Source organism: Anabrus simplex, chromosome 2 (assembly GCF_040414725.1).
Source record: "Anabrus simplex isolate iqAnaSimp1 chromosome 2, ASM4041472v1, whole genome shotgun sequence".
In the NCBI taxonomy this organism is placed as follows: domain Eukaryota; kingdom Metazoa; phylum Arthropoda; class Insecta; order Orthoptera; family Tettigoniidae; genus Anabrus; species Anabrus simplex.
Window position 1 is genome coordinate 1,110,795,980 of NC_090266.1, and position 14,555 is coordinate 1,110,810,534.

The 14,555-nt window shown below is 41.0% G+C and overlaps 1 long non-coding RNA gene across 1 annotated transcript in view; it reads left to right on the top strand.

The window, feature by feature from the left end:
* Window positions 1–446: 446 nt before the first annotated feature.
* The window catches only part of LOC136863321 (uncharacterized), a 33,795-nt gene continuing 19,686 nt past the window's right edge, over window positions 447–14,555 (top strand). Inside the window, exon 1 of the long non-coding RNA XR_010859200.2 lies at window positions 447–562. This is a non-coding gene — a long non-coding RNA (uncharacterized lncRNA). The remainder of the gene's footprint in view (window positions 563–14,555) is intronic.

Consider the following 14,555-nt stretch of genomic DNA (forward strand, 5'->3'; position numbering starts at 1 on the left):
GATACTTCCCGCCCTTCCTTCTGAATCAAGAAGAGAAACAGACTCGAGGAGTATGTAAGACGCACTTCAAATGATATGTTGTGTAATACACAGACAAGGTCGTAAAAGTGTAAATCTTTTCATTATTGCTCATTTAACATCTGCTTATCTGGAATGAGATAAGGCATGGAAGTTTGAACTTGAGCCGAACATTGAGAATAATAATAATGTAATCCTTGCATCCGGGAGATAGTAGGTTCGAATCCCACTATCGGCAGCCCTGAAAATGGTTTTCCGTGGTTTCCCATTTTCACACCAGGCAAATGCTGGGGCTGTACCTTAATTAAGGCCACGGCCGCTTCCTTCCAACTCCTAAGCCTTTCCTATTCCATCGTCGCCATAAGACCTATCTGTGTCGGCGCGACGTAAAACCCCTAGCAAAAAAAAAAAAAATAATAATGTAATCCATTGCCCCGCAGTCTGCGCTGAGTGGGTCGCGACCTGCTGTTGTGCTACGTCACCGTACAGTCTAATAGGCTATCAAAGTCAACCTTCTGAGACCAGAGACAAGCCGCCACAAAAAGTAAGCAAATTTATTCAAGGTTTGTTATTATGTCAATTAAATGATTGTTATTTAAATTTCAGTTCAATTTTCTAAATACTGGTCCAACAATGCATGAATGATGTTCGACAATCTGAAAAAGATGGAATTTCTCATCAGCAGCACGGCCGGCCCGCGGTTTAGGGATAGCGCGCCTGCCGCTTACCCGGAGACCCCGGGTTCGTTTTCCGGCCAGGTCAGGGATTATTACCTGCATCTAAGGGCTGGTTCGCGGTCCGCTCAGCCTACGTGATTACAATTGAGGAGCTGTCTGACGGTGAGATGGCGGCCGCGGTCTAGAAAGCCAAGAATAACGGCCGGAAGGATTCGTCGTAACGACCACACATCTGAGCAGCGGTCGCTTTGTAGGCCAAGGCTAGGCCGTTGCGCCATGGAGTTTGGCTTGGATTTTTGCGTCAGCAGCAGTTGTGGGAGTGGTGTTTCTACTTTTGGTGGAGTTCATTGCGACCGGGGAACGTTTCAGATGAGTTTTACTAATGAAGGAATTAAACAAACGTAATAGGTTATCTGATGTGGTAAGTAGCACTAAATTTCCATAATGGAAATCTCTTAATAACGGGCTCCTCGTACTCTGTGTTATTTCGAATTAATTCTGAACAGATACTAATATAGTAACACCATTGTGTGATTTACACAACATTATTAGTAGTACCGGGCGAGTTGGCCGTGCGGTTAGGAGAGCGCAGCTGTGAGCTTGCATCCGGAAGATAGTGGGTTCGAACCCCGCTGTCGGCAGCCCTGAAGATGGTTGTCCATTGTTTCCCATTTTCACGCCAGGCAAATGCTGCGGCTGTACCTTAATTAAGGCCACGGCCGCTTCCTTCCCATTCTTAGGCCTTTCCTGTCCCATCGTCGCCATAAGACCTATCTGTGTCGGTGCGACGTATAGCAAATAGCAAAAAAGAAATTATTAGTAGTGTCTCTTTCATAATAATAATAATAATAATTGTTTTACGTCCTAGTAACTACTTTTACGGTTTCCGGAGACGCCAAAGTGCCGGAAGTTTGTCCCGCACGAGTTCTTTTACGTGCCAATAAATCTACCGACACGAGGCTGACGTATTGGAGGACCTTCAAATACCACCGTACTGAGCCAGGATGGAACCTGCCAAGTTGGGGTCAGATGGCCAGCGCGTCAACCGTCTGAGCCACTCAGCCCAGCCAGTGTCACTTTCCATGTATATCAATTTTCATACAAACTTGTAATAAAGAAGCGTATTAAGCAATATTGCCAGTTTACTTAACAGCATATGAAAAGGAGAATGTAGAATCCAATGCACACCTTAAATTGAAATTAATGAAGATAAAATTACCACGAGGTAAAGCATACCTCTTTAAATTCAAAGAACAAATGCATTTGGCTAAAAAATACTTCACTTAGGCCTAACCAACACACAAATTAATTTACCTTGCTGTTTGAGTACTTCATCTAGCGTTGACTGTGACACATGAAGGAGTCACCGCCTGTGTAATGTAGGGTCTTATCCAAACCCTCAGTCACTGATCAGACAAAGTCTAATTGGGGTAAGGTAGCCAATTCCTTTCCACTCAACAGTATGCAGAGACGAGTACAGATACTAATATTGCCCGTGGTAATTACGGAGTAGGATATGAAGTGAGATGAATGTTCGTGGCGAGTTTTTACGACCGGATGCCCTTCCTGATGTCAAACTCATGAGATGAGTTAACGAGACGAAATGAATAACGTTATACAGTATATGATAGTAGGAAGAGAGAGGGTGAAACCAGGTGTCGGCACATAGCCTACTCCTGTCGAATAGCACGAACGGGTCTGTTCAAGGCTTTACGTCTCCATCCGATGGATGAAACGCCATCAACAGCGTCGTATGCCCTCACTCGATGTGAAAACTGCGGAGAAGCTGTATAAGTTAGCGCTACCTCGCCTACCCTGCAGGCCAATATTCTGACGGTGAAATTTGTTTCGACCAACGGGATTCGAACCGGATAACCATGGACTTGACATGGCCACCAGGCAAGAGGTATAGTGGTACTTACGAGACAGGTAGTGATTGGCTCCGACATCGTCAGTGATGATTGCCAATGAATTGTTCGACAACAATTAGGCCTATTTGCAGTTATTTAACGGCCGTTCTGACAGGTCCAGTAGAAATACGAGGTGATGTTCACACTTCAGTATTGATATTGTAAATGACCACAAGGACATATTGTACATTATAAGATGTAATTAGCGACACTGTTTGCCTGTTTTATATGTTGCGATGGTATAACAGGATGTCTATCATCCTTTTAGTGTTGTGAGCCAGTGGTTTTAATGAACAAGTAGCGGAGAACCAATCCATCACTCCGAGACAAAGGAAGAACCTCGTAAGCGTTTACACTGATAGGAGAATAACAGTTTCGATTCTGATAAACAGTCAGATATTCTGATCGGAAATTAGTTTTTTTTTTTTTTTACAATTTGCTTTATGTCGCACCGACACAGATAGGTCTTATGGCGACGACGGATTAGGAAAGTAGGAAGGAATCGGCCGTGGCCTTAATTAAGGTACAGCCCCAGCATTGGCTGGTGTGTAAATGGGAAACCACCGAAAACCAGCTTCAAGGCTGCCGACCGTGGGGTTCGAACCCACTATCTCCGAGATGCAAGTTCACAGCTGCGCGCCCCTAACCGCACAGCCAACTTGTCTTTTGTGAATTTAGTTCATGTGACTTATAAGACAGCAGTGCATCAGCTTTCTAAATGCAGGACAGATCATTTCAAACGACGAAGCTGATACGGAGATCCCTACTTTATGATCTGCCTGGTAACAGGCTTCTTTCAATATTCTAATAGAAAGAAGAGAACTAGTAAGACGTCATTGTCAACAAGCCATGACGACACCACACGGAACGTACATTTCCTGACTGCGGCAGTCAAGGACTCCGCCTGGCACCACACAGCTCATGTTTTGGCTGGATAGGAGTCAGTCTCAATAAATAGCTGTTTCAAACACGAGCTTGTACTGCAGCTAAACAAAACAGACTTCCATAGCTACTTAAGCAGGCGTCCCGGTTTCCAGCTCGACACTGGCACGGTGCGAACGGAGTGAGTTCGTCCCTCTCCTCTCTTTATTATATTTATATATATGTATATGCTAGGGGCTTTACGTCGCACCGACACAGATAGGTCTTATGGCGACGATGGGATAGGAAAGGCCTAGGAGTAGGAAGGAAGTGGCCGTGGCCTAAATTAAGGTACAGCCCCAGCATTTGCCTGGTGTGAAAATGGGAAACCACGGAAAACCATTTTCAGGGCTGCCGACAGTGGGATTCGAACCTACTATCTCCCGGATGCAAGCTCACAGCCGCGCACCTCTACGCGCACGGCCGACTCGCCCGGTCTCCTCTCTTTAAAAATGTTACATAATGTCCCACTAACTATAATAAATGTTTTCGGAGACGCCGAGGTGTGGGAATATTGTACCGCTGGAGTGTCCGACTCGTTGGCTGAATGGTCAGCGTACTGGCCTTCGGTTCACAGGGTCCCGGGTTCGATTCCCGGCCGGGTCGGGGATTTTAACCTTAATTATATAATTCCAATGAATCGGGGCTGGGTTTGTGTGGCGTATTCAGCATTAGAAATCATCCTAAGTAGGGCCCTCATCTTCACAGACATGCAGGTCGCCTACTGGCCGTCTACGAGAAAAAGACCCGCACCAGGCCATACGCCATTATTATTATTATTATTATTATTATTATTATTATTATTATTATTATTATTATTATTATTATTATTACCGCAGGAGTTCTTTTAAGTGCCAATAAAGTGGGAGTAGCAGCACCCCGCACCACGGCACATCTCGCTGAGGAGGTATGCCGTTCTATAATGCAGCCTGAATCATTGGGCTGGCCACATTTCCAGACTGTATACACGATTTGTCGCTGAACATCCCTCAGCAACCTACCATGGAGGAAGTTGAATGGTGCTCTGCTGGCCAGATCGTCCCAGCTGATAGACCTATTGTGTCTCAGAGTGCAGTCAGAACGGTTCCCTCAAACTCATCTAGCTGGTCAAACGCTTGTCGAAACAGCTGCGTTGTTCACTCAAATTAGCTCTGTGGCTCTCACTGCTCACACTGTTACGAAGGCGTTATTGAGTCTGTACGCCCCGCTGTTTCACTTTACGCTAGCGGTCTGCATTAAAGGCGAATGGGCGCGAATGGAGCACATATCAGCGTATGATGATACACTGTTGCAACCTTCGAGGTACTCGCAGGATTCATTCATGTTGGGCATTTATTTATTTATTTATTTATTTATTTATTTATTTATTTATTTATTTATTTATTTATTTATTTATTTATTGCAAATGAGTGTATGTTTCAGGATACTCAAAAACAAGCGAAAAGTGTCATTGAATTTTTGAACTCTGGATGGCTGTTGACTTGACACGTGATAGACTGCCACCAAGACACTCAAATTATATTCTGTTCGTGAGGATACAATGTTCCGAAGTTGATGTAGTAATTTCAGATGCATGAGGACTTCATTCCTTTTGTTGGTCAGCACTGACCGTAGCTGGGGCAAGATTTATGCAGACTGCTGTACAATAGCACAACTGTTTACAGCTATTTTATTACTCATTGTGTTGCTACATGTAGTCCAAGATAGGCGAGGACGGTAAATATGCAGCGTCCTCGCATCATGGAGCTTTCAGACCAAAAGATCTCTACGAAGAAATTACTTCTTTCCGTGTTAGATGAAGGTTAAATCCGTATGTTTCCCGACAATTCGTCCTCTTCAGGTAAGATGAACTGTTGTAACAACACTACAGTTCAAGAGCCAACTCTACCTTAGTGTCTCCAAAACCTTCCCAGTCGGTAGCAGTTGGATAACACTGGACCTTTCAAGAAACTACGGAAATGAATTACTTACCACTAGGTCCTAAGAAGAAGAAGCGTGAAAAACAAACACTCGGTCCTAGAGGCTATGTGAATCAAAACCAAGATAATGCACCGACTTTAAAGGAAAAGACAGATTAAAAATTTAAACTAACTTTAATGAGTCAGGATTTTAATTCTCAAAGAACAGTAATAACATTCCGACTTACAATACGATGATTAAAGGAAATGAAGAAAATGATCATCACACTAAAAGAAAAGATAATATAACTTGGGTCGACCCTTGAAAATATAAGAAATAATCCTTTGGATCACAATCCTTGAAAACCAAAATTATCAATCAATTAAATTAGTTGAGTAGCAGTTGTAACGGACTCTTCACTTCATCAGCAACTACTGTTATGAAACTCGCCACGCACATAACCTTTTTTCTACGATTAGTATGGACTTACCCTCATCATGATATAACTGCATTTTTCTCCAGCTGGAATTTGCATACTTCATACTTTGCATGAACTCGACTCTATTCATCTTCACCATCTTCGATAAACTAACTTCCTTTTTGCCGGCTGAAGTCATGTGACCGCCTGGTTTATTCGCGCATGCTTCACTAATCTCTGGAATCTTCCAGATATATTTCTCATTCTACTCCACACTATAAATACCTGGCCTTCCTCTGGAAACATTGAGATGGACTTAGGCCTGTGTGGAGGGAGCACCATTCTACGTCAACTTCGTCCTTAATTATATGTGCCCAGAAGACTTCATGTGCGGGCAGTTCAATTTGTTCCAGATGAGGTATGACAAACTGATTTCTTTACTGTAAATACTTTTAATCGCATTGGGATAGACTTTGCTTGCAAGATTAAGCTGGGAGCATGGCATTTCCAGGCCGAAATTTCACTTGCCCTTTTTGGATTTAAAACTTTTCATTCACGACCTTTCGTAACAACTTTCTTTTGAAATGTGCGTGTGGTGTATTGGCAACTGTGCGACTTCTATTGTACACGTACTTCTATTCGTTCAGTGCTTCAGAATATTGTGAAACTGGTTCTATGAAACTACTTGGTGATTACTCGGCTGTAGAACTACGTTACCTAGTGTTAATCTGTGGGATAACTGAAGTAATGGTGACCTGGATATTGTATTTGCATTTTGTTCAGATAATTTTTTCTGCTGGTGTACTCGAATTTGCTAACTGAACATCTTCCCTTTCTTGTCGTTCTCGATTTCTCTTTTTATCGCAGTATTCATTCTTTCCTTGTTTGCCCTTTTCCTTTCCTGCGGCATCTTCTCTTTTTCCTTTCTTTCTCTTGCATATCTTATCTCTTTTTGTTGTTGTTGTTGTTGTTGTTGTTGATATATGAATTTGTAATCCGTGTAAGTGGTTGGGAAAATTTTATATTTATATACTTCTCATTTCATGTAAATTGTCAGATGTTCGATTTATTGTTTCAATATATATATATCTATTTTTAAATCTTCTACTGGTTTCTGATCTATTTTCACTTATGTCCCTTATTCCTTCGTATATTTCTCTTTAACCTTCCAGCTTAGGTAGCATACTCCCTTTACCCAATGTCTTGTAACTCTGCAATGCTTGTTGGAGATTTCTAAGTCCACGGCCTCCATTCTTAATTGGATTGTTACTCCACTGCATAAATTTTACTACTCGAGGGAAACTATTCTTAGATTTTCCAGTGGCACTATTATACATAATATATGTGTAATACTCCCATGGGCCCAGTTACACATGGTAGCAGAGTATATATCGCAGCATAAACCCGAATTGTGTAGTCCATTACTACTTTAAATCTGCACTTTGTTACGGCCTTAGTTGCTTAATATTTTTTCTTGGGTGGTTTAGTATTTCACCTCGCTAGACTTTGCCTTTCTTTTTCTCCTCTTTTTCAACATGGCTTATTTCTCCGACAATTTTTCTCCCTATGCTTCCGATACTTCTGATATATCATTTGATCCTCATTTCAATTTTTCTGATCCCAATCCGTTTACTAATCTGTCTTATAACCCTTTTGTTACTTCTACATCTTGTACCTTTACTACTACAGCTTCTTCCAGTGCAGGCTCTGAATCTCTACCACCCCCACTTCCACCTAACACCCCTCTCTATCCTGATCTTTCTCTTTTTACTGCCGAGTCGAAACCTCCACTTAACCAGGCACCTCCGCCTTCTGTCGACAAAACTCAATCAGCACAGCACTACACTCCTGATTTGCGAACTCCACCACCATCTCCTTCTCAGCAATATTTTTATGAATCCCCATATCATCACAACCCCTCTTCACATCAACCACTTAATTTCCATATTCTCACTAAATGTCTTGACCAGGTACCCGTCATTCAGTCTACTGATCCTGATACTTTGACACAATGGCTTTTTTCAGTTCGCAAATTTCTACAAACTGACTTAGCTCCGTTTTCCCAATTGCTTTCATTGCTCTACCCAAAAACATCTGGTCATCTTAGTAACTTTTGGCTTCAATATATGAAGTCCTCTCACGATTGGGCTCATTTTCGTTCAGTTTTACACACTTATTTTTTGCCTTATGAGATCCGACAACAACTCGGTAACAAGTATATCAGACGTCATCAACGTCCCGATGAATCGGCTTATGATTATCTTGACTCCATCATCGGCTATTCTGACGTGTTAGCTATTGCTCAACATCCCCAGGAAATCATTTCTCTTATTCGATTTTATGCCTCTCCAGCCTTCCGTCAAATCATTAATCCCTTTTCGCCACCCACTACTGTTCCTCAGCTTTACAGTATCGCTCAACTAGATGTTCTAAATACCCATAGCAACTTTTCTTATTATTCTTCCACTCCACCTCCCCAGTTCAACATTTCAACAATTCGCACACCTTCTACCACTCGTCTACCTTCTCAGGGTAATATCTCTCGTTTCCGTTGTTATCGGTGTCAGGCTATAGGGCACTTAGCGCGCGATTGTACCAATTTTTCCTTGGGAAACTTCACTTCCCGTCGTCAGTAGGCAGCTCACGACCTCATGGGCAAAATCTGCCTCATGTTTCTTCAGCTTTCTCTTCTGGTACTCGATCACAGTCCTATACTCTTGTACAGTTACATAACACTCCCTCCTTAGCCTTATTAGATTCTGGTTCTGTCATTTCCCTAATCAGTTTTTCTTTTTTCCAGCAACTTTTACAAATACATCCGCATCTTCAATTATGCCCTTCTACCCTCAAATGTCTCTCCATATCTCAGCACTCTCTTGACATTGTGGGTCAACTAAAACTCTGTGTTAAAATTTCTAAATTTTCTTGGCCATTTGAATTTCAAGTGGTTAGCAATTGCTCACTCCCTGTCATACTCGGTTATGATTTTTTTGCTCATACTGGCCTTATTTATAATACTACTATGGCTTCTATCTCATTTTTTTTCAATCCACACGTTCAAATTCCTTTGGTGGACCCCCTTGATTTCCCTATGAACCACGTCTTCAGTCATCAGCATATTTATGCCACTGCTCCCCAACTAGATGCAATTAATGCCTTAAAATCTGAATTCGCTGATGTTATCACTAATAAACTAGGCTCTGTGGTTACTTATCAGGCTCACATTGATTTAATTGATCAAACTCCTGTTCGTTCACCTCCTTACCATCTCAGCCCTCCTCGGATGGCAAAAATGGATGACATTATTCACAAAATGCTTCAGGATGGTACTATTGTTCCGTCCTCTTCCAATTACGCATCCCCGGCATTTCTTGTCGACAAGCCTGATGGTTCTTCGCGCCTGGTAATTGATTACCGTAAATTAAACTCCAAAATCCTCTATGATTCCTATCCTATTCCTAAAATGCAAAACGCTTTCCACTTTTTTTCTAAAGCTAAATATTTTTCTCTTTTAGATCTCAATTCTGCTTACTACCAAATCCCCTTGGACTCACGGAGCAGTCGGCTTACTGCTTTCATCACCCCAAATGGCCTTTTTCAGTTCACAAAAGTTCCTTTTGGATTGAACTTGGGGTCACAAATCATGCAGAGATTAGTAGATTCTTTATTCTCAGATTTCAAGTACAAATTTCTCTATCCTTATATTGATGACCTTTTAATCTTTAGCCCAGATTTTGAGTCCCACATGTCTCATCTCCACCAAGTTCTTTCCAGATTACGTTCTATTGGTCTGACAGTTAACCCCTCTAAAATTTCCCTAGCTCAAACTTCTATAAACTTCTTAGGTCACATTGTGTCACCTCAGGGAGTAGCCGTCGATCCCGAACGTACTTCTGCTATCTCTAATATTCTACCTCCCAAAAATCTCAAACAATTGCGCACCTTTTTAGGTCTGGTTTCTTTCTATCACCGGTTCATCCCTAACTTTTCCCACATTGCTGAGCCTCTCAATTATCTGAAACGTAAAAATGTTCCGTTTACTTGGACTCAATCTCAACAGGATGCCTTTCTTCAGCTTAAATCTCTTTTGATGCATGCTCCCATTCTTCAATTTCCTGATTTCTCCCTACCTTTTGAAATTCATACTGATGCATCTAATCTTGCTGTTGCTGGTGTTTTAACTCAGGTTGTGAATGATGTCCCTCTACCTATCGCCTATTTCAGTCGACTTCTTTCTCCTACTGAAAGGAAATATTCTATCTTTGAACGTGAAGCCCTGGCCCTATTAAATACTATCGAACACTTTGCTGAATATATGGAGCATAAAGACTTCCTTGTAAAGACTGATAATCAGGCCCTTTCATGGTTATTGCACAATGCACCTAAGATTGGTAGAACTGGCCGATGGCTCATGCGATTGTCCAGATTTAAGTTCTCCCTTAAATTCATTTCTAGCTCTGAAAATTCTGTAGCGGACGCTCTTAGCCGTTTATTTGACACTTCTGCTCCTCAGCCTAGTACCACTGATGATTTACCCCTGAATGTCTCTATGTTGCCTTCACCTTCCTCTGTTAATGCTGTTTTTTCCTTAACAGATTTTCCCCTTTCATTTCAATCTTGTCAGTCGCATCAGCTCACCGATCAGTTCTGCATCCAACTCAAACAATCTTTATCTGACCCCTCTTACCAGGGTCCGTTTACTATTTTTAAAGACCTCTTGGTCTACAAACCCACCAAGAAAGCTTCTCCTAAAGTGGTGCTCCCACAGGCTCTTCAACCCATGATTTTGCAATATTATCACTCCTCCCCTGTAGGTGGGCATCTCGGCATCACCAAAACGTACAACCGTATAGCCTCTCTTTTCTTTTGGCCTCAAATGCGTAAGTCTATTCGCAACTTTGTTCAAACTTGTGAATTGTGTCAAAAATCTAAACCTTTAAACATAAAGTCTGCTGGTCTTCATTCTGCCCTTCCTCCTACTCACCCTGCCCAAACCTTTTTCATTGATTTTGTTGGACCTATTGTTCGGTCTTCTCGTGGCAACTTGTATAGTTTCACCCTGTTGGATGCATTTTCCAAATTTCTAGTCCTCCGACCCTTACGCAAAATTTCTACCAAGATTGTCATCAATTTACTCACTGAACAAATTTTTCCTATTACCGGTTTGCCTGCTAATATTGTTTCTGATAATGCTTCTATTTTCACTTCCGGTGTCTTTTTTAATATGTGTTTTCAACTGGGTATCAAACGTATTTTGACTTCTCCCTACCATCCTCAGTCCAACACCGTGGAAAGGTACCACCGTAATCTTAAAGTTGCTTTATCTATATTTCATAGTTCTTTTCAGAAAGACTGGGATTCTCATCTTTCCTCTTTGGCGTTGGCCTTTAATTCCAGCATCAATAGTTCTACTGCTCAAACTCCGGCTAAGCTCTTTCTTGGTCGTGATCTTCAAACTCCTCTTTCCTTAAATTGGGATTTACACAAACTTTTTGAATCTTCTGATCAGCCATCCTCTTCATCACTCTGGAAAGACGCCTTTAATCAATTGCTAAAAGCTCAACAAGTGCACAAAAACGTTTATAATCCTCGTCATAAGCCATCAAACTTTAAAATTGGTGATTTAGTCCTCGTTGCCAATCATCCGCACAGCTCGGCAATCAATGCCACCTCTGCTAAACTTGCTCTTCGATGGCTTGGTCCATACCGTATTTTGTCTTTCCCTACCCCTGTCACTGTATTTTTGCAATCTACGACTGATTTGTTCGACACTAAGAAACTTCATCTGAGTCAGCTCAAGCGATTTCATCCTTCTTGAACTTTCACATCTTGCTTTTCTTTGCACTGTGTTTTCCTTCTCTTGTTATTACCTCTTCTTTCTCTCTCTCTCTTTTCTGCTTCTAGTCTGGAAATGTCTCCTGCTCCCAGTGTTATTTTTCTTTGTTTTTTTCTTATTCTTTGTTGTTTGTCTACCTCATCACTTCCTTTTGCTCCCTTTATGGATTTTTTTTCTCTTTCTCCCCCTCCACACAGGTCTCTCCAGTCTCCCTCCCAGCCCAGTCGGCACAGGTTGTAATGGGAGTGTAAATATGCTTCCCAACCATTTTCTTTCTCTCTTTTAAAATTGTTCTTCATTTTTATTGTTGTTTGTGATATTTACATTTATATATCTATGTATATATTTCTATTTATAACTACTCTCCTCTCCTTCCCTTCTCCCCTTGCTAACGCGTTAGCCCTTTCCTTTTTCTTCTTCTTCCCCTACCTCTGTGTGTTTTCCTATTTTTCTGACTACGCATGTTCTTTGTGTTTGGATACTTTTTCTGCCGCCTTTTATTTTGTTTTGCAGTACTTTTCCTTTGATATATTGTTCCGGCTGCCGTCGACCCCCGCTCCAGCTTTTGGAAGGGCCCTCCATCGCTGTTCCTGGGGCCGTCTCGCCGTCGCCATCCAACTGTATCTTCGGCTTTTCGTCTCCTCCCAGCAATCTTCACTCTTCCATCATATCAACTACTTCAACTTCAACTACAGTAACTACCAAATAACAACCAACAAGAAAAAAAAATCCTTTGGATTTTTTTCTGGTGCCCGGCGGATAATGTAACGGACTCTTCACTTCATCAGCAACTACTGTTATGAAACTCGCCACGCACATAACCTTTTTTCTACGATTAGTATGGACTTACCCTCATCATGATATAACTGCATTTTTCTCCAACTGGAATTTGCATACTTCATACTTTGCATGAACTCGACTCTATTCATCTTCACCATCTTCGATAAACTAACTTCCTTTTTGCCGGCTGAAGTCATGTGACCGCCTGGTTTATTCGCGCATGCTTCACTAATCTCTGGAATCTTCCAGATATATTTCTCATTCTACTCCACACTATAAATACCTGGCTTTCCTCTGGAAACATTGAGATGGACTTAGGCCTGTGTGGAGGGAGCACCATTCTACGTCAACTTCGTCCTTAATTATATGTGCCCAGAAGACTTCATGTGCGGGCAGTTCAATTTGTTCCAGATGAGGTATGACAAACTGATTTCTTTACTGTAAATACTTTTAATCGCATTGGGATAGACTTTGCTTGCAAGATTAAGCTGGGAGCATGGCATTTCCAGGCCGAAATTTCACTTGCCCTTTTTGGATTTAAAACTTTTCATTCACGACCTTTCGTAACAACTTTCTTTTGAAATGTGCGTGTGGTGTATTGGCAACTGTGCGACTTCTATTGTACACGTACTTCTATTCGTTCAGTGCTTCAGAATATTGTGAAACTGGTTCTATGAAACTACTTGGTGATTACTCGGCTGTAGAACTACGTTACCTAGTGTTAATCTGTGGGATAACTGAAGTAATGGTGACCTGGATATTGTATTTGCATTTTGTTCAGATAATTTTTTCTGCTGGTGTACTCGAATTTGCTAACTGAACATCTTCCCTTTCTTGTCGTTCTCGATTTCTCTTTTTATCGCAGTATTCATTCTTTCCTTGTTTGCCCTTTTCCTTTCCTGCGGCATCTTCTCTTTTTCCTTTCTTTCTCTTGCATATCTTATCTCTTTTTGTTGTTGTTGTTGTTGTTGTTGATATATGAATTTGTAATCCGTGTAAGTGGTTGGGAAAATTTTATATTTATATACTTCTCATTTCATGTAAATTGTCAGATGTTCGATTTATTGTTTCAATATATATATATCTATTTTTAAATCTTCTACTGGTTTCTGATCTATTTTCACTTATGTCCCTTATTCCTTCGTATATTTCTCTTTAACCTTCCAGCTTAGGTAGCATACTCCCTTTACCCAATGTCTTGTAACTCTGCAATGCTTGTTGGAGATTTCTAAGTCCACGGCCTCCATTCTTAATTTGATTGTTACTCCACTGCATAAATTTTACTACTCGAGGGAAACTATTCTTAGATTTTCCAGTGGCACTATTATACATAATACATGTGTAATACTCCCATGGGCCCAGTTATACAGTGAATTAAAAAACGGTAAATGGAGACTTGTTTCTCGACACTTCTAGTATGAATTCAGTGAAATAACCGAAGGGTAAATTAATGTTACCACGTTTTAGGCCAAATAGAAGAAAATCACCAATAAATTAAACCATGGGGAAAGGAAGACGTATTTCAATTTAAGGGTTAGTAAATTGGAGTACAATACGAGTCGTCATATCGGATCAAAAATACAATCGTCAGCCATCAGCTGTTATTGTCAACACAGTGAATACATGTTTGTTTACCACAGTTCCCATAGAAACGGGTCACGTGTCAGGATTAAAAGATGGCTTCCAAATTTTTATTAGATAGACATCGACCAAACAACTCCAACTCACCGATTTTCATCTGTGATCCACCAAATAACGCTTAATTTGGTGTTACAAGAAGGGTTTTAAAATGAAAATTTACAATGTACATAAGAAATCTGAGTCCCGATTTTAAGAAATATTACATCTTATTAACGCCAGATTAAGGGCTAGCGCGTGATCAAGAAATTCCTCTTGATAACCGTAGTTTCAAACATACTCGCAATTCGAATCTTTTAACTTATTCAGTCCAAACAAAATATCTTGAGCATTCTGGAGATACCTCGGTAGGAAAGGATATTCATGCATATTTCATCATGCAGGGTACTTACAATTTCTCTGAAGTAAATATAAGGTGTTAAACAAACCACAAGTCCAACCAGAATTTGTGGCCGGTT